The sequence below is a fragment of the Equus przewalskii genome, chromosome 1 (genome assembly GCF_037783145.1).
Source record: "Equus przewalskii isolate Varuska chromosome 1, EquPr2, whole genome shotgun sequence".
Classification (NCBI taxonomy): domain Eukaryota; kingdom Metazoa; phylum Chordata; class Mammalia; order Perissodactyla; family Equidae; genus Equus; species Equus przewalskii.
Window position 1 is genome coordinate 137,153,000 of NC_091831.1, and position 27,973 is coordinate 137,180,972.

A 27,973-nucleotide genomic window follows, 5' to 3' on the forward strand; every position below is an offset into this window, starting at 1 on the left:
TTCCAAGAGAAGAATCACAATGTTGACCCCTGGATTCTGGAGCAAGGTCATGCCATCTGCACTGGAGACCTATACACTATCCAAAAAAATATTCCCCAATCTGCAACTGGGCCCAAATACATACAGAGCACTTGAATATGTGACATCAATTGGCTATGCTGCCAGAACTACCTGTCATGAGCTGAGTTCTCTCTGACTCACCAAGTCATAAGGTTGGGTAAGCACAAGTAAACTGCATGAGTATAGGGCCTAGACTTTTGTCATCCACTACTATTGCACCAGTGCCTCTCCCTCAGTGTGTGTGTGTATATGTGAGTGTGTGTGTGTGAGTGTGTGTGTGCGTGTGTGTGTGTATTCATTGGAAGATATCCCTTATGGACAGCTAGGAGAAGAAGAAAAAAACATCTGAACTTAGTGTATGGATGGGTTGTCTCAGCATGTGGATGCTTCAATATGTGCGTAGCCCATGAAAATGGACTACTGCTACACAGTCCCACTCAACATGGCACTGAAAGACAGCGGTGAGGGGAAACCCTCCCAATGGGCAGAATTTGGGGTAGGTTACCTGATCATCCACTTTGTGTGGAAAGAGAAGTGGCCCATGGTAAGAATGTACGTGGACTCATGAGCAGTGGTGAATCACTTGGCTAATGTCTCAGGAGCCTGTAAAAACAAAAATTGGAAGATAAGGGTCAAAGAAACTGAGGAGAGAGGCATGTGGATGGATTTAAGGGAAAGAGCTCAAAATGTGAAAACTTTTGTGTTGCATGTTGAGGCCCACCAGAGAGCATCCACCATGGAAGTAGCAATAAATAACCAAGTAAGGAGAATGACCTGATCAATTGTGGTTGAGATGGAGATTATTCATGGATTAAACAGCATGGGCTCCTTTTCACCAAGGCTGATCTAGGTACTGCTGCTGCCAAATACGCAACCTGCCAGGAACAGAGACCAATGCTGAGCACCTGAAAAAACAACATCTTTCAAGAAGATCGACTAGCCACTTGGCAGCAATTGATTACATTGAACTTCTACTCTGAAAAGGGCAGTACTTCATTTTAACTGGAATCAAAACAACTATGACATAGTAAATCAAAGCCCAGAAGCTTCTAGGCTGATAAATTTTTTTTTAAATAGGCTTCAAAGACACATTTGAAGTGCCAGCTTAGAAATGATACCCTGATAGGATGGGGTGCCATACTTCAAAATGCATTATATACTCTAACTCCATGACCATCACATGGTATTGTGTCTCCTATAGACAGAATACATGGGTCTGAGAACCAAGGAGTGGCCCTATTTATTATCATTCTTGATGTCCCTCTTGGAGTGTTTGTACTTCCCATCCCCCACAACTTTGTTCTCTGTGATTACAGAGCACCTGGGTCCCAGAGGAGGACTGCTTCTATGAGGACACACAGAGAAAGTGCCATGAAATCTTAGGAGATGATTGCCATCTGGTCACTTTAGAGGAACTAACTCTGATCATTAGGAGAAAGTAGGGATGAAATTACACTATGGGGACAAGGAGGAATATGTTTGGCACCCAGGTAAGCCACTGAGGAAACCCTTCAGAGTCCCCTGCCTGATTTGATGGTAAATGGATAAGAATGGCAAAATGACTGAGGGCTCAGACCCCTCATGGATGATAATCTGGGTCATCCCATGAGGGAAACCACCTAGCCCAGCAGAGATGCTAGCCATGGGTAGAGGGTATCTAATATGGGAGGTGTAGGAGGGAGATGATGTATTGTGGTCATGAGAGCAGCTGAAATTACAGGGGCTCTAGTTCATTCCAATAACTTTCTTCATGTAAGTTTCTCCAGGAAAAGAAACCAGCCAGCTGTTCCAGATGGTGCTAACTTGCGCTATGAAGCAAATGGGTTTCAATGGCACATAGGACAGACTGTAATGGATGCCAGAGTGTGGTACCTTCAGAACCGGGGTACTCATTCTCCTGAGTCAACCTCTGGAAATGGCCCTCAACTGAAGGCCATTCTTGGTTCCTGGATCGCTACAGATACAAGTTCACAGCTTTTCCATACTGTCCCTGAACATGCCCTAGTTTTGACCTTCAGGTTGCGTGACTCCAGTTCTACAAAACATATTATCTTTATTTTCATGGTATAGCATAAGTAGCAGAGGCAGTTGATGAGTAACAAAGAATAATAATAGTAGGTGCCATTTAATATTTGCTTGCTCTGTTCCAGGCACTATACTGAGTATTTTTTAAAATTATCTCATTTAATCATGGCAACAATCCTCTAAAAAATTTACTGTACTATTCCTGTTGTAGAGAGCAGGAAACTGTGGCTTGGCACAATTAAGTACCTTGCCTAACACCACAATTCTAGAAAGTGGAAGTGCCCACATCTGCATACTGGATATGAAACTCCAAAGCCTTCACCTTATATCACTATATTATACAGATAACCTGAAAAATATAAAAGGTACATACTTTTATCAAGGAGAACATAATTTGAATTTAAACTGCCTGATTATATATTTAAATGTACTATTGAATACACTAAACATAAACGTAGTAAATATTCTGCTGAAAAGGCCCTCTATTGGCATATTGTACAGAACTTAAAAAAAATCACTCTTGGTGGATCTTTATTAGAAATTATGTCTCCAAGGCAGAAGTTGTGTCTCCATCTCCAAGCTGTGTTCAAACATGGAACAGTGTTCTAAATCAAAGGTTTCCTAGCGTCTGATGGAGCTCTCAGTCAGTTGCTCCCAGCCTTGGAGCTGAGGGACACACAATGCCTAGCCCTGAATATACAAAGTTTGTGAAGTAAATAAATTTTGTTCCCAACAACCTGGCCCCTTTGTTTACCTTTGCTGTCCCACTGAGTCATTCCTTTCTCTGTCCTTAAGTGTCCAATGACTCAGGTCTTACTTGACCTACCACAACTTTCAGGAAACAATCTGATAACTAGACATGTTAATAATTGATGCAGCCTAATTTATTTACTTTTCTGGGGTACTTGGAAGAATTTTAGAGTAACAAAGCATCAATATTAGGGGGGAGAAGGATAAAGGTTGTTATTTTTTTTCTCCAAACATGAGGACTTCATGGCCCTTAAATCTTTCCAAATAAATAAAAACTACTTTGCTACTCCTAATACACCTAATCTATTTTGCCTAAACTAGTTTTTCATTCTCTACAGGTTCAAAGTCTACTGGTAGTAAAACTTAAATCCACTTACACACAAAAAGGGTAAGTACAAAGAAAATTTATAGTTGTGGAAGAAGGTGTGAGGTAGGAAAGATTTATGCATCTATCACTACTAAAAAATTTTTTAAATAAAATATTTTAAAATTTTACCATATAATACTTAGGTGTGACTCCAATATGTCCTTTACACACAAATATGAATAAACCAATTGAAGCTAGAGTTATGTTATCAATTTGTTGGCCATCAAAGGGCAAGACAGATAGTCCCCTGTACTCCTGGCTCTGCATTTCATCTTCCTAATCTTTTGTTGAATTCTCTTGAAAGCTCTATACTTCTTTATTTCTGGTCTGTCTTTCTTAGATGACCCCATGGATATATGGAATAATTACCTGCATGTTTGGAATAATTTAAAAAGTTCCAAATAAGTAAGGGAATGAGACACAAAATAGGTATGTTTTAATAGGGAGAGGGATCCCCCCAAAAAAAAGGATGGAGAAGAGAATTGGAGGCAGAGATGGATGAAATGAGGAGGCAGAGATACTGCCAGTTGTCACAGCTTGCTTACATTTTGGAAAAGCTGGCCTGTTCTCCCTTTATGAGTTATTTCCCAACTAAATCCCTATCTCATTACCCTGATAGGGATAGCAGTCAGGACCACAGAAAGAAACTTGAATATAAATCCTACAATTTATATGGAACAACAAAAGACCTTGAATAGACAAAGCAATCCTGAGAAAAAAGAACAAAGCTGGAGGCATCACGATCCCTGACTTCAAAATATACTACAAAGCTACAGTAATCAAAACAGCATGGTATTGGCACAAAACAGACACACAGATCAATGGAACAGAATTGAAAGCCCGGAAATAAAGCCACACATCTTCAATAAAGGAGCCAAGAATATAGGATGGAGAAAGGAAAATCTCTTCAGTAAACGGTTTTGGGAAAACTGGACAGCCACATGAAAAAGAATTAAAGTACACTATTATCTTACACCATACACAAAAATTAACTCAAAATGGACTAAAGACTTGAATCTAAGACCCAAAACCATAAAACTCTTAGAAGAAAACATACACAGTACACTCTTTGACATTGGTCTTAGCAGCATTTTTTCGGATACAATATCTACTTAGGCAAGAGAAACAAAAGCAAAAATAAACAAATGGTACTATATCAGACTAAAAAGCTTCTTCAAGGCAAAGGAAACCATCAACAAAATGAAAAGACAACCCACCAACTGGGAAAAAATATTTGTAAATCATATATCTGATAAGGGATTAATATCCAAAATATATAAATAATTCATACAACTCAACCACAAAAAAACAAACAACCTGATCAAAAAACGGCCAGAGGATATGAACAGACATTTTTCCAAAGAAGAGATACAGATGGCCAACAGGCACATGAAAATATGTTCAACATCACTAATTATTAGGGAAATGCAAGTGAAAACTACGAGATATCACATAACACCTGTCAGAATGGCTATAATTAACAAGCTAAAAAATAACAAATCTTGGCAAGGATGGGGAGAAAAGGGATCCCTCATACACTGCTGGTGGGAATGCAAACTGGTGCAGCCACTATGGAAAACAGTATGGAGATTTCTCAAAAAATTAAAAATAGAAATACCATATGATCCAGCCATCTTATTACTGGGTATTTATCCAAAGAACATGAAATCAACAATACACAGAAATTTATGTACCCCTATGTTCACTGCAGCATTATTCACAATACCCAGGACTTGGAAGCAACCCAAGTGTCCATCAACTAATGAATGGATAAAGAAGATGTGGTATATATACATAAGGAAATACTACTCAGCCATAAAAAAGATGAGATTGCCCCATTTGCAACAACATGGATGGACTTCGAGGGTATTATGTTAAGCGATATAAGCCAGAGAGAGAAAGATAAACACGATATGATTTCACTCACATGTGGAAGATAAACAGACACATGGATAAAGAGAACAGATTAGTGGCTACCAGAAGGGAAGGGGGTGGGGGGGGTGAGCGAAAGGGGTAAAGGGGCACATATGTATGGCGATGGATAAAAACTAGACTATCGGTGGTGAGCACAATGCAGTCTGTACAGAAACTGATAGATAATAATGTACACTTGAAATTACACAATGTTATAAACCAATATGACCTCAATAAAATAATTTTTTTAAAAAAAGAAACATTAATACAGCCTCAGACTCTTCAGCCCAATTCTTCCTCTGTTTTTCATATCACGACAGTGCCAGAGATCTCTACTAAAACTGAGATGCAGGGCTATTGCAGTATCACATGTCAGCACCAAGGACGACTCCTTTTAAAACTGGAGGACAGAGAGGCCGGTGCTGTCCATTGTTTTAAAAAAAAAATCCAGGGGCCAGCCCAGTGGTGAAGTGGTAAAGTTCATGTGTTCCGCTCAGGCAGCCCGGGTTTGTCAGTTCGGATCCTGGGCGTGGACCTAGCACCACTCATCAAGTCATTCTGCGGTGGCATACCACATAGAAGAACTAGGATGACCCACAACTAGGCTATACAAATATGTATTGAGGCTTTGGGGAGAAAAAAGAAAAAAACAAAGGAAGATTGGCAAGAGATGTTGGCTCAGGGCCAATCTTCCTCACTGCCCCCCCAAAAAAGAAAAAAAATCCCAGTTATGCATCAGTCTAAGCAAGCTCAAACTTATAAAACATGTAAATCAATGGACTGATACTTTCTTTAGAAGATTATTTAGCTCAATTTCCCAGAAAACAAAATGCCAGTTCCCTAGTGAATTTAACATTGATATTAGCTTGCAGATATTTTGGAAACCCACATGGTATATAAATTAAGAAACACCTGAACGCACAGTCAGAAATAATAATCCTCCCTGTGGTTTGTATTTGGCTGTGTTTATGTTCAACAGCAAAAAAGAAGAAAAAAGGAAACAGGTTTTACATGGCATAATAAACAAAACACAAAAATCCTTATGTTTGCCAAAGAGGAAATCTACACATTTAAGGGCAAAATAGGCAAAGCATGAGGAATTAGAGTTTTAATTTAAGGTCATTGCTCTGCCTTAGTGCCTTTAGAATTGTTTGGACTAGTGATTTTTTTTCTATTTTTATCACTGAATTTCTTATCAGGCTATTATTTCAGGCAGAAACCAAGAAAGATTGCCATTTTTTTAAACAATTAAGCAGTGCTTATTAATCAGAGTTTTCCAAGATTGTAGTTGAAGTTGCATAACCTTGCCTTCATTGATAAATGCAAATTGAGCCATAGTGTTCAGGGAAGAAATATCTGATCACAATTTGGAGGGGAAGTGTTTAGTTAACAGATTCCAAAATATAGAACAATACGCTGACATTAGAGAAACAGCTCAATTTACTCTTTAATGTTCTACTCACACCAAGCATGGCATCTCTCTCTGTCTTCTCTCCTTAATAAGGTTCTAAGTCCCTCCTTTGGAAAACTATTCCTTGTAACCCTAGTACCCTAGTACCTACATGGTTTTATACACAGAATAAGTTACCAGTGAAGATGAAGAAGTGAAAAATATATTCAAGCTATAAATTTGGTTTTAATTCAAAAGCTTTAAAAAATATTGACATTATGGAGATAGCAACAGTCTATTCGTTCACCCAACAAATATTTATTGAGCTCCAGCTATGTATTCTAGCCTGTACTAGGTTTGGGGGATACACTGATGAGCAAAACAGCAATAGTCCTTGCCCTCTGTAAGATCAGAATGAACAGGGACAGTTATTTGAGAAAGCAATTTCAATAAACAAGAGTATTTTCTTTCCAACCATTTCCACCAAAAGGTTACTCTTTGATGCCTACTCTATGAAATTCAGACCTTTCAACAGCTTTACCCCTCACCATATATTCTCTGCTCTAACCCCAGACGTCTCTTTACCTCTTGCATCGAACACAATGTACTTTCATTTCCTCCTCACCAGATCATCACAGTTGCAATGTAGAATCCTACAATTCATTCCTTCCATTTGTAGTTCATATTTAGCCCACTTTCACATTCACTACTTTGGCAATCTCCCTTAATTCACCTCTTGTATAGTAATTTGTGTTCAGATTTCCCTCTCCCAGTAGATGTAAGGGCTTTTGAAGGCAGGTCCTCTTTTCATTCATTGTCACATTCTTTCTATAGAGCCTAGCAAAGTGTCTGAAGGCTTCTTAAATATCAACAAAATCAGCTTTCTGCTGTCGTCTCACAACAACTTTATTTCCTTTGGTCCCACGAGCATCCCTCTGCCCAGAATATTCTCTCTGACCAATAATCATAATCTATGCCCTCCTCTCTTCTTTAAAATATCAGGAAAAACTCTTCTGAACATTATCTTTTGTTATTAATAATGTCAAACACAGGAAACTCTGTATTGTATCCCATCAGAACCATTTTAATCTACCAGGTTTCTTTTTCTCTGAAACTAATATATGTAAGCATTCTACCTGTTTTGCAGTGAGGAGAACAATGGCACAAGACTTGCCCACAAGGAGCTCACAATCTAGTGAAGAAAAGAAGAGAAGGCAAGCACTAAAATTCAGTCCATACTAGATGGTGAGGGAGAGGGGCATTGGGAAAGCCAAGCCTTTCAGTCTCTGCACAGGTAACCACATATTAAAACCACATAGACACATCTTGTCTGAAGTTGAACTTGCTTCACTTCTCCTGCAAAAGCTGCTCACAGCTCTGTAATTAAGCCAGAAGGAATCCCCTAGACTCCAAGTGTTTTATAGCTAGTCTAATTAGGACAAAGGCAGCAGCTCAAGAGGCAGAATATACCTCTCAATCAGAAAGGTACAGGAGATGTCCCTCAGGCAGCCTAAGGCATACAGCAAGAACAGACAATGTAAACATAGTCACCTCAGCGTGCTGGGATTTCTGAAATGTGGGTTTTGTGGACATGTTTCAAATCCAAGCTTGCCTTTTGCCTGTTATCCATGACACTCCTGCCCCACCTTCTTCCATAGCCACCTGCTGTGTCCTCAGGAGCCAGAGAGTAATTTCAGTAGTGATCTAACCAAAATGTAATTAAAATAAACCTGCCAGTACTCAGAAATACGAAAAATGTACTGTCTTTCATGCATATGGTTGAGGCTCCAGTTTCTCTTCAGGAGAATGCTGGCTTTGAATTGTTTTTCTGGGAAAAGAGATGGATTTTGCACAATAATAATTCCTTTTCTATTCTTCTTTATGAGTAAATGTATTCCTCTTACAAGATGATGTGTTAAAATCCAGGTCTGTGATCTTGGGACAGAATATTTCCCTAAGTGCTGATATTCAATCCATACAGGAGTTAACATACTTTCAAAAGGTCATTTCTACTACCTCCCACACCAAATAAATAGAATTCTAATTACCTAGATAGTTATCCTGTATCATCAACATTGTGCTATTTAACTAAATAGCAAATGCCTATTTATCCAAATATATACTTACCAATTTCAAATACTTAAAAAGTATTAAAGACCAATTATGCTAAATATAATTTAATATTTTATATTATAGGAAGCACTAAGGGGAAGCCTTGAGAATCTTCCACGACATCATAATGAATATATATTGCTATTGTACAATATAGCCGACATAAGATGATGTCTTAACTTAATCTATAAGCCATCATCTATAAATATCTACTATATTTATCTTTGTTCAAAAGCTACTGCCACAAATTAGTTAATTGTTCACTAATGTTTGAATTCTTGATAAATAGGAGTTTATAGTATCTCTCCATTAGATTTTAGATTTCTTGGTTTTATCACTCATTAATATTCACAGACATACAATAACAAATTTCTTTGCTTTAAAATATGAAAAGACTTTACTTTTTGGTACATTTCCATCTGGCATTAAGCAGTACAGTAAATCATCTGTCTTCTAGGAATTTTAGATAGCTGAACTAAGAGACTGAGTTCACAATGAAAAGAGGGACAATATGTAGACTAACTGTGAAATCATTGAAAAACAGGCATCTAGAAACTGTAACTACTTTGATAAGTACTTTCTTGATGCTCCTGTAATTTTTTTTTTTTTGCAGGAAGACTCAAGCATAAATCTTTATTAATCATTTTCTGAAAAATATGGAATGCTTCACGAATTTGCGTGGCATCCTTGCGCAGGGGCCATGCTAATCTTCTCTGTATCGTTCCAATTTTAGTATATGTGCTGCCAAAGCGAGCACGCTTCTATAATTTTTTAAAACCATATCTAGGATCTTATAATTCTACTTAAATTTGACATCTAAAATTTGTGTCACGTCTTGTGGACTTTTTAAATTTTCTGCACTCTAAGAAACATCTCCTCCATTCTCGTGGAAGGAAGTTTTATCTTCCAAACCAACAATCAGCAAATAATATCTTGTGGGTAGGACCTGAAGATCAGAGAACTGGAACCAACTATGAGAGAAATTAATCAAGGCTTATAATGTCAAGTGTCTTAAGAGAAAGGTAATATAAAATCTAGAAACTGAGAAGTAAAGCTTACAAAGCCAGGCTCAAGCTTTCTCTCTAGATTCTAGAATTGACCATATTTTGCCACTTGTAATTGACATCCCCTCCTCTTACCATCATTACTGAGGAATTTAGAGATTTCAAGCTCAACCAAGGAATTCAAGGCAGATTTTGCTCAGATTCCTCATTCAGTCTTTTCTGGGAAATTTTCCTCCAACATGAAATATCACAAGTGAAAACACCTGTCTATAATCAGCCACATTGCCTCCTATTTCAGAATAAACAGATGCTCTAAGAATTCCTTCTAGAATACTAAAAAAGACCATTAGGAATTCGTTGGATTTCTTTCCATAATTGTGGCTATTGCTGAATCCACTGGGAGCTAGAGCCATAGAGCAGAAGCTAGGGTGGTAAAGACCATTAACACAAACACAAGTTGGATGTGCTACAGGACTAAATAGGAGAGAGGTAGACCACGTTCTAGATTATCAGCTGAAGTTAAAAGGGGAAGATTTAGATACAAGGAAACAAGGGAGGATATGGGACATGGAGCCAATGAGGAAAGTACTGTTATTAGAAACACCAAGCTGAAAAAGTAGTATCTAGTCACAGCACCCTGGTCAAGAACAAGAAAATAGACATTATCGTGAGTTGACACCGACCTATAATGTGACATGACTCTGACTAAAGTAAAGTCAGGCAGGTGGCTCCCTGTTATTAATTGTTCATCTTCCACCTCTCTTGAAGTACACTTCTTATGCCTTTCCTCTTGTGCCCTGTGGTTGTGTTCATAAGCTGCATGGGCACTAGATCTTGACGTGTGTCATACAGTTACTGAGAGCCTCTAAAGCCAGAGCTCTGAACAATGAGAATAAATCACAGTCACTTGTTACACACTAGTCTCTCTTCTTGTTCCCAGAAGCATTTTACAGTGGTAGACTCTCCATGAAATCCATCTCAGCTATACTATGGAAAGTCATTAAGATTTGCTGCCTCATAATACTATGGCAAACACTCATAAGAATATTGGAATCTCAGGGCCCTTGATTTCATCAAAAACAGGGTGTTCAAAGCTATTCCAATCTGTTCTAAATGTAGTTGCTGAGGTAACTACTATCTTAAATCATAGCAGACATTTGAGTTTTTCCTTCTTTTTCATGTTTTTCTTTTTATTTCCTACTTTGTATATCAGCCTCTCTCTTCCCTTACTAGTCTTTTCTTTTAATAACTGATAATATTATAGAATTCAAATTAAATATAAAAGCAAACAAATTTACTGAGTATCCATCTTCTATATACAAGGTAGTGAGGAATATGAACATAATAACTACAATTAACAACAGCCAATATTCTTTGGGCACTTAATCTATATTATTTCATCTAATCTTCATGAAAACTCTGAAAAGCAATACTCTTTATGGTGCCATGATTTTCTGGTTGAGAAGTTAAGATGCAGAAGTTTTAAGTAACTTGCCAAAGTTAACTCAAATACTTCACTTAATGGATTTATAGTGTTGCTAGGAATTTTTTTTAAGTTACATGCAACAATAAAGATTTAAAGTATAGGTCAAGACCAAAGGATAAATCTCATAAGAAAGTATACATGTGTTACTAAATGAATTGTGCAAATAATTTAGTAATGAAAATTGTATGAAATTTTACTATTTGGAAACTGAATAATCTGTGTAATTGGGGCAGAGATTGGGTAAGGAACTAGAAGAAGGTAAAGCTGGAAAGGCAGTCTGAGATCTGCTTGTGAAAGGTGCTTTAGCCACACTAAAATATTTTGGGCTTTATCTTATATACAGTGTGGTGTCCTTGAAAGTTTTTGAGCAGGGAGTAACATGTGCCATGACCAAAGCATTTTTTAGGACAATGAATCTGGCAGTAGTATGCAGAACAGACGCTCCGATGAGAGGCTCATAATAGAACAATTGGAAGGCCAGAGCAGAATTCTAGTCATGAAGTGACAAGAACTTGAAGTAGGATGGTGCCAACAGGAGGAGGAAAGAAGGCATGGCTGGAAACAATGTATAAAAGAGAAAACAAGATTTGATGAGTCCTAATTGAATATGGAGTACGAAGAAGAATAAGGCAATGTGGATGACTTGAGATTGAGCCTGAGAGACTGAGGAAAATCAGGAAAAAGAGCTGCTTGGGGGAAGCTAGAGGAGTTGAATCTCTTGACTTTGGTGAGATGTGTTGGTATAAAATTCCTCAATGAGGTAGTATAGGCCACTAAAGAAATTCAGCTCATCAAGATAAAGAGTAGACAAAGAGGATCAAGGGCATGCTCCTGCTCAAGGTTAATGGAGGGAGACATCAATTTCTTGTAATTTGCTGTACCTATTTAGACAAGCTTTACATGTCTTATCATGTACTATTTAAAAAAAGATGCTCTTCACCTCCTGTCCAGTAATATTATGACACTTTATTGGGTAATTAAGCATGATCTTCTAATCCTATGGATTACTTGCTAAGAAGTAACTAGAATTAAATTTTAATTTTTACATATATGAAATTAATCTATATATTTTGCCTCCTTCCAATCAACTTCCTTTGAAATTAAGAAGGAAATATGAATTCTCCTTTGGTTTGAGAAGCTTTCCTAGTTAAGTCTGCCCCTTCAGCCATGAGCAAGCCCTGCAATCCCCTGCTTTCTAGCATGTTCTCATGAGTGTGCCCATCCAAAAGGGAAGGCAGCTGGAAGCAGAGAGAGTAATTCTATTCAAATGACTACAGTAGGTACATACACTTTATTTTTAAAAGCTCTCAATAAAGCTGTTCTATGAGTGACTCTAATAAGGCAAGCAGCTAAGTACCCAAACACCATTTGTTTCTTGTAAGAAAATGGCAGCATTTCAACATCTATCAAAGATGCAGCAAATATTTTATGACTCACAAATACAGGGCCTTATACAAAATATGCAGTTACATGGAATATAATTAAGCCAATACTTATCATTGCCTAGTTGTGCGAAGGAAAATAAGTTGACAAATTTCTTAAAAGTTCTAAAAGGGTTAATACTGCTTCCTCAGCTGGTCAAGCAGGTAAATGATATTTACAAACCTCTAGCCTCAGGAGAAGCAAATCAGAATGAAGTAATTCTGTAGCTACATTTCAAATGGAGTCAACACTATAGAGTCTGCATGATGTAGATCTTATAGAATTTCTGAGTCTGAAAACTGAGTCTTCATGAGCATCAAAGCAATAGTCTTTTACAGATGAGAAAATCAATGCTTAGAAAATGACAGTCCAAATTTGCCCAGACAGTTGCAGACTGAGCCAGGATTTGACTAGTTCCAGTATTTTCCACTATAGCAAAAAGCACTGGACTTCTGTTGGAAAGTGTGAATTAATTCTCTATTTTTATCTGATTGGCAATTTTTACTAAATAGTTCTCATTGATAAGCAAAGCAACTGTTTAGGTCTTTCCAGTTATATGCCACTTAACAGTGACATGATTCCAGCTTTTCTAAGACAAGGTCAACAGTGTGCCCTCAGAAACATACCTCAGTGACTGAGCCTAGCTCATCAGCTCTTCCCACCTGTAAAATAGAAATCATCATCCCTGTCTGACAGCTACTCTTTTTTTTTTTTCTTTCTTAGGTTTAATATGCCTGGAAAATCTACGTCTAGAGTATGTTATTTGAACTTATAAAACACATGAAGCAAAATATTTTCATGTAAAACACTTTCTCTTTCTATCAAAAAGACACATCGCACCCAGCTTCTCAAGAGCCTGAATGCTCAGAAAATAAAGTATGTTTTACTCTGAACACAGGACTTGGGCCAATGGAGATTGGCTGCCGAGAATAGAGACAGATTGACGGTGGGGCTTTAAAGGTCTAAGAGAGACAAGAAAATATTCTAGAGAGAAACTCATCTTCTCTGATTGCTTTTTTAAATACTTTGAAAATCCTGAGTACAATTCATAATGTTGACTATGCTAACTAGCATTTATTTCCACAAAATACTTTCTGAACTGTCTACATAAGAAAAATAATATAAAATCTTCTCCAATATCAAGATTGTAATAATTTCTACATGCTGAGACTAAACTATACAGGATAACTAGGATTTGCAAGAGATAGGAAACATTATGTCTCTTGGATCACAACCAGTTTCACAAGAGAAGGAGAAATGATTCAGTGTGTTTTCATTTATACTTCTTCTCTGGAGGACTTTTGATCTAGAGTTTAGAACACAGCCTGTCTCCTAACTATGTCTTAAAAGACTACAAGTGGAGCAAACGCTGCTGTGGTATCCGTTATCTCTGCAGAGATTACAGAACAGGGCACTCAGTCTTCTGCATACTCAAAAGCTACAGACTGAGAGGGCTATTAATAAATCTCCCCTCCTCTTTTTCAAGCTGGAAGGGGATTGGAGCTTAGCCATCCAAGCTCAGAAAACTTAAGATCCAGAAAGGATTTGTATCAACAACAACAAAAGATGCAAATTTAATTCCTTGAATTTGCATTATTGCGTGAGAGATATTATTTTAATGTATCTTATCAAATAAGTTGATAACAGGTATAAACAATAATACAGTTAGAAAGTGACTTTCTACCTGTAAAAATGTATTTTAGAAACAAATTTGGCATGTATTTAAAATTCCTAAAGCTCCCAGCTGAAATGCAGGAATGCTTTTCTCAGGTGGCAAGGTGATTTTCACATTTCAAAAATTCTGGAGAAAAAGTCCTTCCGTAGTAAAGACTGTGGAATGGAAAGAATGAATAACAGAAACTGATGATATTAAAACTGGAAGACAATGTACAGGTGGCAAAATGTCTCAGAACACTCACAGTAGGGTTTACACATTTCATTCGCTGAGTAGGTCAACAGAAATGAAAGTGCGTGGAGCATTAGAAAAAAGATATCATACCAAAAGTGTACTGATATTCAAAATCAGAGGTTTGCCCTAAATCAGCAAAAACCCTTCTCGATTGACCCTTACACACACATACACATCACATGCACAAAGACTCTTAGTATAATTTGTCTTTGAAAGGGAAATAAGCACAGTTGTCATCTGTTTACAATGATCCATGGGCTCTTAAGCAAGTAGTTCTGTGCACCACACACTTCATTGTTTTAAATTTAAAGACTAGCAACCATAGACAGGTGTTAGATGCCCTAGAAAGGGAAATCGTTTACTTTGTTAATAATAAGCACATGGAAAGTGAATTCTCTAGGCTTATCTAACATGTTTACCTCATAGTTCACCTGGACATGAATTTATCCAAACACATAGTGATGACAATTTCTGGAAGAAGTTTCCAAATCTCTATAATGGAAGTCTAACAACAAATAATCAAATGCTAGGAAATAAACCCACACCTGCTTATCCACCTTCAAATCTGAGTCCGCAATTCTGTTGAAATTACTTTCACAACAGAATTCCATTGTAATTTGAAAAGGCAACTTTGTATTTGAGAGTTTCAAATATTCTTTTAAATTACTTTAGCTCACTTTACTCATTAGTTTGAAAAATAATCATTGAACGGATTCAGTAAAATTACTGTCGTATCCATTGCTGTAGTGTTTCATCTACAGATATCATAATGCTCCCCATACAACATCAACACAGAAGAAATACACAATTTTTTCCACACCCTACTAATGAATGTAAACTTAACTCTTTGCCCATCTTGCAAATCACTCTTCTAGTCCAGGAATTGCTTATAGTTACCTAACATATTTTAATAGTGCTGTTATTATAGTAATATGTGAAATTTTGGAACAACTGACTTCCTCATTTTGTTGTATGGCCCAAGACAGTGCTCCGGATCACTGCCATTTGGCCAAAATGAGATTTTAGTTTTAAAAGAGCAGAGTGGTGATTTATTTTACATTATGCATAAATCATAATTTAAATCCCATTTACCTCTATTCCATTTGGACTTTTAGATCATAAGACTGTAGAACCATCAGTAATTAAAAGTCAAGGTCCTAGAGCTTTAGCATTAACTCTTTGTATTAACAAAACACCTAAAAATCTTTAATATTTTGATATATACAAAAAATGTAACAAACTTTCTCATTCTCTTGTTTCTCCTCTCCAGTAAAGCTCATTGACTTTAAATACATGTATGTTTAATTTATTGCCAGTTTCACCCACTTTTATGAAAATAATATATTGAAGTGTAAAAGGTGGCAAGATTATTTTCAAAAGCACTACATTTATTATTAGTCCAAAAATGAGATAAATTTATATTCTTAGCTTTTTAAAGAAAGTTAGAGTATTTCCAAAAACTCATTTTTGTGTGTTACCCACCCACCTCTTTCCTTTTTCTCTTTAAAAACCTAATGAGGAAAATTGACTTTAAGATTTGTCATCTCAGCCTAGGTACTAGAGGCGGCCAATGTTACTATTGTTGCCGTATGTGTCTTTCTCTTTATTATACAAGTGTATCGATGATGTAATTGCAGAAGTTAGGGTTTACTCAAGCTGTTGGAGCAAAGGGATGTTTTTTTAGCCTGCCTCCTTCAGCACCATGGAACAATCGTAAAACAGAATCAAGTACACAATTTAAGCAATTCATCTCTTTAAAGCAAATCTGTAGGATCTTCATCTTGAAGGACTGATCAAGAGCTAGAAATGCAGAACCATTGGTAAAGCTCAAACTGCTCCAGACCCGAAGCTGAGCTGGAAAAACACTTGGGTGACACAATGCTAGTCTATGACATCTTGGCTTTTAACCCCTTCCTAGAAGCCCTCAACTTTTTTCTTTTGTTTGGCTCTATTCTTCCCCCAAATTCCAAGGGATTAGGAAATATCCTAGCCTTGTTTGTCCCTAAACAGATATTCCCCTGAAAGTTGAGCGGAAACTAAGCAATCATTTATCATTCTGCATTTAAAATAAAACAATGACTGAGAAGTGATCCTCAATAGAACCAGCCATATTATAAAGACAGGAAGGCTGAGCATTTACAAACGCATGTACTACACTAGGAGAATCCCATGGTTGTGATTCAAAGTGCAAACGAAAAGAATCAACAAGAAAAGGCAGACAAAAATCACATGCAAATGAGGCAGTACATACCAGGAAAAGAGAACATACCTGAGGGATTCTCCTTTAAAAAAAAATGTACACACCAGCTGGGCTGTTCCTCCCCACCTTGTGGAGTGTCTGTGTTTTCCTTTCAGGAATATCACTTGCAATTGTGTTTCTAGTCTCCTTTCCTTTATTCAGCCACAAATAGTTAGAGCAGGAGAGGAGGCTGCGTCCCAGCGATCCGACTCAAGTGCAATCAGGCATGCCTTTGGTCTGCAACGGTGTCTGTTCTTATCAATTCTATCGTGCTCCCGGGGCAGCAGCCTCCAAAGCAATTTTACAACTTAGCTGCTGGCAAGAAACTGCCTTTCACTCTCCTTGTTGCCAAATTCCTTCGGCAGCTCATTTCTCATCCCTATCTCTAAGAAAGCAAAACGGGTTGTCTCCCGTGCGTTGTCGAGCGCCAAGGCTCGTCAACAATTGAGGGTGAGGAGCTGTTGCGTGCCGGGAACTTCACACAGCGCCGGCCGCGACCGCCGGTTTTGGGAATGCAGCACCGACGATGCGATCCCCCGGCCGCCTCTGCCCAGAGCGCCTCGGCTCCCTCTGCTGCCGCCGCCACTGCGCACAGAGCTGCTCCTGAGGCTGAGCCACAGCCCTTGCTCACAGGCGATGCACTGTGGCCGCTGCCAGGTGTGGCCGTCACCACCGCACTGACAACTAACTGTGGGGCGCAGCTTCATTGCCGGGGGAAACGCCTGATTGCCAGAGCTTCCTCAGCCTAAATGTCCCTTTATCGCTGAGTGATGACCTAGGAGACAGTCCTACAGCCGATTTTGCTAGCCGCGTTTGCAGCCTCTTTGAAAGCATGGATAATTTGATAATTACTGGTTTAGATGTAGTTAGCTGTGTTTGGAATCATGAAAAGTACACTGCACAGAGCATAATTCCCCATTAGAGAGGAGATGTTAGTATCTCATCCCGGGTGGTTTTCCTTCTTCTTTGTAATGTGTGGAAGCCCATTTGAAGGTGATTCCTCAAAAAATTTGAGTTAAAGACACATACACAAATCAAAGTGGGAAATGGTGGAAAACTTAATAGTGATACAAAGGTTTGGCATCTCACTTAGAAATGATATCTTGCCATTTCATGTTAACCGTTTAAAGATCCGGCTAGGAACTGAATGGGGTTGCTTTCTTTTTTAGTCTTGCTGAGTAGAGGAGGTGGGGGGAATAAGGGCTCCCACTTTCCATCAATAAAGCATTTTCAATCCTCTAAACCTCCTGTTGAAACAGACCAAAAAAGTACTGGATCTTAAAATAGAACCTTAGAGAAGCTCATGTCCTGGAATAATTTGTAGGTTTTAAGCTGCATCTGGTCTGCTGGCTTACTTCTATTTACTTTTCTTTGCTTTTTTAGAAAATAGGAGGATGTTTCCAGGACTGAAGAACAGTCAACTATCAGCTGAGATCAAACAGTAACATGAAGCATATACATAGATTTGTATGGCCTTTTTTCAGTACATTTAAGGATGAAAATACCTTGACTAACTTTAGAATTGACTCTACTTTACCTAAATACTTAATATGTGATAGTCACCACCCAAGGAACAGTTAACCCTGATACAGCATTTTTGGGAAAACTTGTGGCAAAAAACATTCCACCTACTGTACGTGACAACCAATAAATAATACCTCTATGGTTAAAAAGAATAGCCCCCAAATTTTGCACAACATATGTGCCAGGTGCTGGTAGCTCAGCCCTCCCCATTCCCAGCTCACAGCCCCACCTTTAGCTCATAACAGCTCAGCTTCCTCAACCTGCTGTTTAAGTGACTGTTAATGGACTTGAGCAGCTGCTCAAGGTCTAATGAGCTGCGTGAGGAGACAGACACTGGGGCAGTGCGATCCCCACTGCAGCCACCGGAGTGGCAGGCAGGACGAAGCTCTACTGCCCCCGGCTGTAAGCACACAAATGTAGCAAAGGAAAACTGTTCAGACCTAAAAGTAGATGATAGGGCTAAACTTGACTTTTTTATACAGAAAACTTCAGGCTAGCCGATACACTGTTTTGAAGAATGCTCCTCAATATGCAGAGGAAAGAACACCTGTTCACAGAGCCTTTTTTCTTCTCTTTTGGCGTGCAATACCCAGAACAAAGTGCTGAAGCCACATTCAGCTGAGAGCGCCCAGCACCCAGCCTAGTGCAATGTCTCTAAGTCCTCAGTAAACTGGGATGTAATGTAAATGTTTAAACCTATAGAAGGAAATACAAGTAAGATGATCCTAACGCTGACTGGTCTCCAGAGTATGTAGTATAATGAAAAGAGGTGTGAAAATATTGCTCTAATTCAAATTCTCTCATAGAGAAAATAACAACAGGAGTGGTGATCATCAGTCTTTGCTTTTAAGAGGACATAATGTTCCATGAATGGTCCAAACCCAGTGTGTGGGTTCTGATAAATGTACTGCTTAGCTCTAATCATCAGGATTCTCGTTATATATTTCAAAATGGAAATTGTTTACATCCCTAAAAGTGTCAGGAACGATGCATCTAAGGGACATTGACTACTAATAAAATATGTCACCACTGGAGGGAGTGACAGAGCTTTATGACTTTATTGGCCTGCAGGGACAGCAAAATCCCTAACAGCTTCCTGGGCTGTTGATGGATAGTTTTCACCTGCTGAGTACCTGACTTGAATAACGTTTAATCACAATGATATGAATACAGCAATTGGTTAGAGCCCTACACATTCCTATCAATAAAACACACTCTATTTCTTCAAAAAGCTTTCCAAATTCTTGGATTAGTAACATTAAACAACACAGGATAGGAAATGAATAATTTCTACTTATATAGTCGCAACTCACAGGTACATGCCCCAAAATTTACTCACAGATTGATTGACTAAGACAATAAGATCATTTCTTCTCTAAATCTTCCAGCAGTAATTTCAGAAGGAATAAAACCTCTATGGTGCCATTTATCTCCCATATCCCAAGACATAAACTTGGCCAGATCATTTATTTCATTTATGGTTCAGATGGGAGAAGAGCAAGGTGTCTGGGTCATTGGTCATTTTTTATCGGTAGTAAAGTTTGACTAAACCAAAAGGATCAAGTAAAAGGGTCGTTCTTGTACAATTCTGTTACTGCTTGTGCTCTTGGCTTTAAGCAATAGAGGAATTCTTGAAAAAGCATAAATCAAGTTTGTGTGCATTGAATTGTATCTTTAGCTTTCTAGAAGACTTCACTCTTTGTTTCAGGGAACTGGTAACCAATCACTGGACCTCACTATTTAAAGAAAAAAGCAAAACTGTAACCAGCACTGGCTCTCTGTCTCCATTGAAAAGAATTAATGAAATAGACTAATTCTCAAGATAATTGAGGATAAAAACATAACTACATCTAAAATAGCAAGTTAATGTTTCTAGCTCTGTATGAATAAATAATGTATAAGGGAACAAATATTTGGGAATAAACCATCCAATGCAATTTGGAAAGATTTGCAAAATGTCGATTTTGTGATAGTAAGGCACATACTAATTTTTGCTCTTAAATTCAGGCTTTTCATTAAATTATGGGTTACTTAAATTTGTACCTTCAAGTGGAAGTAACAGGGTGTAACTTACAAGTCTTTGCCCACACTCTCTTGGTTCACCCTTTCTAGGAAAGTTAGCTGCCATGTCATGAGGACACTCAAGCAGCCTGGGTGGAAGTCCACAGGGCAAGAAATGAAGGTCTCCTGCCAACAGCTGTATAGGAACTGAGACTTCCTGCCAACACCCATGTGCATGAGCCATTTTGGAAGCCGACCTTCTAGCCACATTCAAGCTTTGAGATGACTGCAGCCCCTGCTGACATGCTGAACGAAACCACCTGAGAAACCCTACAGCAGAAACACCCAGCTGAGCTGTTCCCAAATTTCCGACCCACAGAAGCTGATAATAAATGTTCATTGTTTAAGTGGAGAAAAAAAAAAAAAGAAAAAATGAAATGTACCTCTGGAATTTCCAAATGAGGAATTAGATTGACTATTATTTAATATGTGGATTTAAGTGTACCTAAGTGTTTTAAGACGTAAAAATGTTAGATTCCACACATTCAGTAAGAAGATGAGAATGCCATACTTTCCTAGTGAGTGTGGGTAGTTCTCTTCTCTGTGCTCTCTTAGCACTTTTAGAAACCTCTACTGTAGTGTTAGTTTATTATAAAGTATGTTAACTATTAATTTACTCATCTGCCTGCCTTTCCCTGCTAGACTGTGATCTCTTTGAGGACAAAGACCATGGTTCATTCACCTTTATATCACCAATGCCCAGCTGAAGGCCAGACTCATGAAGGTAGGTTGAGTGAGTAACAGTGTGCTTAGTTAGTAGAGCACAAAGTTCATGAGGTTAAGGACATGGGTTGAGTCCCTGTGTAGCCAATTAGTTTTGTTCTATTTCTTGGTCCAAATGGCACCCTTGGTTCTCACCAGCTGTCTCATAAATGTATGCCAGAACAAACCTTCTAACTACCCATTCCAACAGTGGTGAGTCAGTAACACAATAATATTGTCTAAAGTTCATTTAATACCCTTACAAAGTGTTTTACATATATTTTCTCATTTGATATTTATCTTTAAAAAAACTGCAAGCTACTATAGTAGTCTTGTTGTTGTCTTCATACTAAGATGAAAAAAGAAAGACTCAGAAAAGCTGCATAATTTACCTGATAATACAGAACTAGCAAGTGGTGGAGACTAGATTAGGAAGCAGGCATTTCGCTTCTCCTTCAAAACTGGTTCCACCACTATACTGACAGGTATTTATTTAAACTAACATAATCAATGGCAAAATTTGTAATTTTTTAAAAATTTTAATAAGTAAAGAGAGTAAAATTATTCAAGCAGACATTTTTAGGATATTTCTGCTTGGGTAATGATGGGTAGACTTTGGTTAATGATCATCAGATGTTGAATGCTGTTTGGTGTGACAGCATCTCATTTTCATGCTGTTGTTCTTTGTTTTTCTTTCTGTAAAATTAGTGTCAGTACTGTACTCAAGCAAATCATCAGATTAAGGTATTTTTAAAGAGATTCTTTTTGCTGAAAAGGCACAGCATTTGGACAATATGAATTAAAAGATTTCCATTGACTTTTGGTGATTCAAGGGAACTATAATTTAGTAGTACAGCTCAGCATTGAAAAGCTTGAACTCTAGAATCAGGGTGCCTGTGTTCCGATCTTGGCCCTACTATCCGCTATCTTTTTGATCGTAGTCAAGTTTCTTAGCCTTTCTTAGCCTTACTTACTTCATCTGTAAAATGGTATAAAAATAATTCCTCTTCATACTCTTGCTGATGAATCAAATGAGACAGTCCAGGTAAAGCAATTTAGTATATACCTGACATGTAGTAGGTACTCAATAGATATTAGTTATTATTAACTTAGCTAATATTAATAAATATTAATAGTAATTAATATCAAACTTCTTACCAGATATAATTTTCATTATTTTCTACTATTACTAACCTGCCCTCCATTCATCAGGTGAAATTTTCAGAGGAGTAAATTTTTTTTAAAACTCTAAGAAGAAATTTTTCCTAAAAATCAAAGTTTTAGAATACCAAAGGGCCTATTTTTGATTCATAGCTCTGCTGCTTTCTCCCCCTCAATGGACTCATCTCAGATTTGTAACCTCCCTGAGCCTCAGTTTCCTGTGTTTATATGTACCATCTATTCAATATGCGTACTTCTTTTCCTTTTCTATTCTTCATGCATTTCAAAGGGTAAATTTCAACTTTGAGAAAAATAAAAACTGAATTGTTTTAATGGTTCATATTCGCCTGCTAAACGTTTTATGTCCACTAGACATTTTTACATGCTTGACAATAAAGTTCATAGGTAATTTGAGCTATCTTGTTCAATATTAGAAGGAATAAATGTCTCGGATAGTATGTGTATGTACACAGTGATAAATAAATGATTCTTGGGTTTGGCTTTCTTCCAACAACAGCAATGATCTCTTTTCCACTCTTGAGAAGATTAAGGAGTGTAATTTTAGATCATATTACTTGCCAGTATTTCAGGAGTTATTCAATCTGTGCTGATGACTCCAAGAGCAGTGAAAATGACCTCAACAGAAGCTCCATGATGACTGGGTGAGAAGTATTATGACCAGAAATGACATGGATTCAAAATTTGTGAAGATACATTCTTTGTTTAACAGGTTTTTAAAAACCATATCTGGTACTAAAGAAATTTTAATTGCCTAGTTTCTGGTTATAAACAATAGTTCATGTCTCATACTAAAAGTTCTTTCCTGCTAACTTAAACAATAACTGTCTAAGACATACACAAACCATGAAGCAAGTCAAAAACATATTTCTTTGAAATGGTCTAAAATACTTGTATCAAAAATAGATCCACTTAGAGCATTTTATTTAATGTGGTTGGATGTTACATCCTTGCTCTTCAAGGTGTTTCATCTTCTGCCCAGTTTCTTGGCTGTTGTCTCCAGAGAGCACATCCACACACTCTGCAGATCACGGAAGGGAAAAAACAAAAACAAAACCCTGCATCCTGATTTGCAGCCAAAGAGAAAGGCCCTCTTACAACCATCAGAAGGGTTGACTCTAGTTTAACTGTAAACCAAGTGAAGGTTGTCTTCAGAGCCCTTCACTTTCCAGGTCTTTGCCTTTTTTCATTTCTCTTTCAGCAACTCTTTGGTTCCCTTGGCTATTCTGTTGAGAAAAGGCTCTATAAGTAACTAGTGCTATGTCTTAAATTAATAAAGTATGTCACATGGGAGAAAGTAGAAGTTAAGGCAATGAACATAAGGCATAGCCTTTTTGGAATAATTCTGCCATCATAGCACTTAAGTACAGTTGGTGATTTTGATTTATGGGACATCTATAAAATGAGGGGAAATAAAGAGTAACTACCTATTTATGTGCTTTTTGTTCAGAATAAATGCATGAAAAATATAAATAGCTTGATAGAGTATCAGCCATTATTGTTATCATCATCATCTTTTTTTATGAATACTGTAGGAGATGATGTATACCTCTGGAAATGGTAGAAGGGAGCAGTATCTGATAGCATCATATAAGAAGTGAAAGGGAAATAATAAAGTCTTCCACATGTAGATGAATTTTTAACCAGTTTCCAAATATACACCTTAAAAGAAAATATTTTTTTAATTACAGAAAGATCTTCTGCTTAAAAACATTGCCCTCTTATGATACCTGAAATTCCAACAGCTAATGAAGACTCTTTCTAGATTAACAAATCATCCTATATTCAATTAAAAATACTTCTCCTTGCAAATACTTTCTCCCTTTCTGTATGTTGCCTTTTCACTCTGTTGATTATTTCATTTGATGCGCAGAATTTTTTAAGTTTGATATAGTCTCGTTGGTCTATTTTTTGCTTTTGTTGCCTGTGCTTTTAGTGTCATTTCCCAGAAATCACTGTCAAATCCAATGTGAAGTTTTTCCCGTTTTCTTCTAGGAGTTTTGCAGTTTTAGGTCTCACATTTAGGTTTTAATACATTTTGAGTTAATTTTTGTATATGGTGTAAAGGTTAAGGTCTAGCTTTATTGTTTTACATGTGGATATTTAGTTTTCCCAGCACTATTTGTTGAAGAGACTGTTGTTTCTCCATTGTATGGTCTTGGCAATCTTGTCAAAGATCATTTGACCATACATGTGAGAGTCTATTTCTAGGCTCTCTATTCTATTCCATTGGTCTGTATGTCTTCATCTGATAAAAGGTTAATATTCAGAATATATAAAGAACTCCTACAACTCAGCAACAAAAAAAACAAACAACCCAATTTAAAAATTGGCAAAGATCTTGAATATACATTTCTCCAAAGAAGATATACAAATGACCAACGTATGAAAATGGCAAAAACATGAAACATATACAAATGACAAACATGTGAAAACATACTCATATCACTAATCATTAGAAAAATGCAAAGCAAAACTACAATGAGATATCACCTCACATCCATTAGGATGGCCAGTATCAAAAGAGAAACACACAGAAAACAAGTGTTGATGAGGATATAGAGAAATTTTAAGTCTGTGCATTGTTGGTGGAAATGTAAAATGATGCAGCCACTATGGAAAACAGTATGGAGTTTCCTCAAAAAACTAAAAATAGAATTACCATATAATCCAGCATTCCCACTTCTGGATATATACCCAAAAGAATTGAAAGTAAGATCTTGAAGAGAACATTTGTGCACCTATGTTCATTGCAGCATCATTTATAATAGCCAAGAGGTGGAAACAACCCAGATGTCCATCAATGGATGAACAGATAAAGAAAATGTAATATATACGTGCAATGGAATATCATTCAACCTTAAAAAGGAAGGAAATCCAACATGGATGAACTTGGAGGGTATTATGCCAAGTGAAATAAGCCAGTACAAAGAAACAAAAAATGAGGTATTTAAAGTAGTCAAACTCACGGAAACAGAAAATAGAATGGTGGTTGCCAAGGGCTGGGGGAAGGGGGAACATGGAGTTCATTGTTCGATGGGTATAGAGTTTCAGCTTTGCAAGATGAAAAATTCCTAGGGATCTGTCACACAACAATGTGAATATATTTAACACTACTGAACTATAAGCTTAAAAATGGTTAAATGGTAAATTTTATGGTTGTTTACCACAATTTTAAAAAATACTGCTATCTAAAGAGAGTATTCTGTTAAACTATGTATTAACATTCCGAAAATCGTTTATCAAGTTCCTGTTCAAGGTAGAGGATAGAATGCTGGAATTGCCTCCATCCTGAAGTCCTTAAGAGCATGACCAGGGGCCACCCTAAGTTGCCTCATATTTCTCATTCTTTTCAAACACAAATACTTCTAATTGTTCAGCAGGTCATGTCAATGGTTTAAGTCAGTTGAGTGTGATAAAATTCAGAGATAGGGACTGTAGGACACTGGAGAGTACAAGCCCTATGTAAAAGAGACAGCTGCCCAATGAGAGGAGCACTAGATAATGAATTCTGCTTGTTTTTCAAAATAGGTCATAAATCTGGAACTTTGTGTAAATACTTGCAATTTTTAAGACAATTTTCATGCCAAAAAGAAAGAGAAAAACCTGTAGGTTCTTTGCAGTTTACTGGCCACCGGTTTTTGATTCTTGCTATAAAGCTCAAAGATATAAGGAATTTGGATCCTCTCTTAATCTCAAATTACATATAAAAGGAGGACTGACTCCTCTATTCTCATGGAGAGACCCAAATATGGAACCTTATGGGATCCTAGGATGTAGGATCTTTCCTTAGCCCAACATCCTTTCTGGTGCTTCTTCTCCTTGGTATCAGTGGCTTCCAAAGGCTACTGTTAGTTGACAGGCTTTGATTTCAAAAGCTCCTCCCACAGAGTTTCAGTTATTATACTGACACTGTCTTTCTTTTGTCACCTAATGTCTTGGGTGTCTCTGCTTCCCCCGCCATCTTCCCTCGGTTCTCCATCATCCTGATAAGTGCTTAATATCTTCGGTGTTTCCACTCTTCTTACTGGTATCTTAGATTAATAGAAGTCTTCCAGTAGTAAGGAGTCTATTCAGTTCACTAGAAGCAACTGTGAGCTGAATTTTAAAATTCATTTAGGAACCAGTTCTCACAGAAACAATCAGAATTCATTGAGAATTCCTAGAGATTGCCTAGAGAAATAAGCTTCTATAATACAGCATAATACATTCTCTTATCTCTTGTCTAAATTATCCTCTGATATGTGATGAGTTGGGCCACATTCCCCTCTGGCCCACAGTACAAGCATATTTTTCCTCTACATATCCAGACTCAAGTCTCCAAAGCCATGAGAATAATCCCATTTACCATCAGAGACATTCCTCATTGCGCACAGGGTGCATGTACAAATCAAAATCCAGGTATGGTTATTGGTTCTCAGTAGTTTCTCCAAGCTAAATATGCAAAATATTTTGAGATATAGAGGTCACAGGAAAAAAATGAAGCTAGCTATTTGAGAAAAAAGACTTTATATGATCTACAGATAGACTTTCTTTAAACAACCCATCACAATTGATACTGTCCCATATTATTTCTCTCTACTTGAAATCGCCAAACCAAATCAACAAACTGGTTTGGCCAAATACAATTATTTACATTCAGGAAAGGCAAAATAATTCATTAAAGGAAAAGAACTTAATGTAGTTTAGGCTTCTCCTTTCCCTCTTGCCTTCACGTTAATCTGCATGATGCACTGTCTTTTAAGACTAGCGCAGGGGAACACCACTTAACATTAGACAGAGTAACTGGGATAGCAAAACCGAAAACCCACAGACAACCGATAAAAATAGTTGACAAGATATCCTCATCCCAAAACATGCACAGCTGTCAGATTCTCCTTGTGTCAGAGGAAATAGAAGGAAGCAACAAGGAATGTAAAAGACTTGAGAAGAGGAGAACCCAAAAATAAACAAAGATACTCCCTTCAAAGCACAGTGGGTCATTTGAGAACAGCAGCTGCACACGCAACTCAGGACGATTGCAAAAATCTATGTTCTGGAAAATTAATTTTATGAGAAAGTGAAGAATAGAGAGGCAACACATTTAAACCCCATACAAAGTTTTTACAAGGAAAAAGCTGTGTACATGAAGCACAATAACATCCCTCCAGAAAGTAAAAACATGATATAAAGACAAGCCTACAAAACAGATTTTTAAAAGAGGTAATCTAGTGTTTCAAATAAACTGAAATAAATTTAAGAAAATGGTACCAAGATATGAAAAAATAAATTAGAATTAGAAAAACTATAAATAGGGTTATAGAACTCAGAACAGAATTAGAAATAAAAGCAAAATTATTTTGGAAATGAAAGAACACAGTTTATAAAAACAACTGATGTTACCTTAAGAGAAATATAAATAAGAGGAGCAAAAATTTTTAAGTAAAAATATGTAAAATAGTAAAAAGAATTCAAGATAAAACGATAACTATAAAAGTTAGGCAAAGAAAATCTAACATACATTTTATAGGAGCACTTGAAGAAGAAAAAGGATAGTAAAACCTTTAATTCAAGAAAGTTTCCTGAAATTTAAAACCAAAAAAAAATTTGACATATATAGTTTTGAGAGGGCATACTGCATGCATGTAAAATTAATCCATAAAGATCAATAGCAGCATATATTCTAGCAAATAATGTGGACATCAAGACAAAAAGACCACGTTACTTATAAGAAAAAGAAATGAGATTGTTTTCAGACTTTCTGACAACATTTTATGCCAGAAAACAGTGGAATAAAAGAGTTAAAATACTTAAGGAAAGAAAATATGAGCCATAAATTTGATATTCAGA

The 27,973-nt window shown here is 37.1% G+C and overlaps 1 protein-coding gene and 1 non-coding gene across 10 annotated transcripts in view; both read right to left on the minus strand.

Moving 5' to 3' along the window:
- Positions 1-17,695, minus strand: part of UNC13C (unc-13 homolog C) — a 585,940-nt gene extending 568,245 nt beyond the window's left edge. For 8 of the 9 annotated variants that reach the window (XM_070579965.1, XM_070579933.1, XM_070579910.1 and 5 more), the window contains exons 1-2: positions 16,709-17,653; positions 566-663 (exon numbers count right to left, since the gene is read on the minus strand). The gene's annotated coding sequence lies outside the window, so the exon portion shown is untranslated. Of the gene's footprint in view, positions 1-565; positions 664-16,708 lie in introns of all 9 variants that reach the window. The other variant, XM_070579899.1, reaches the window with a different exon arrangement.
- Positions 9,269-9,375, minus strand: LOC139078643 (U6 spliceosomal RNA). Its single transcript, XR_011531675.1, has one exon. It is a non-coding gene; the product is annotated as a U6 spliceosomal RNA (small nuclear RNA).
- Positions 17,696-27,973: the final 10,278 nt, after the last annotated feature.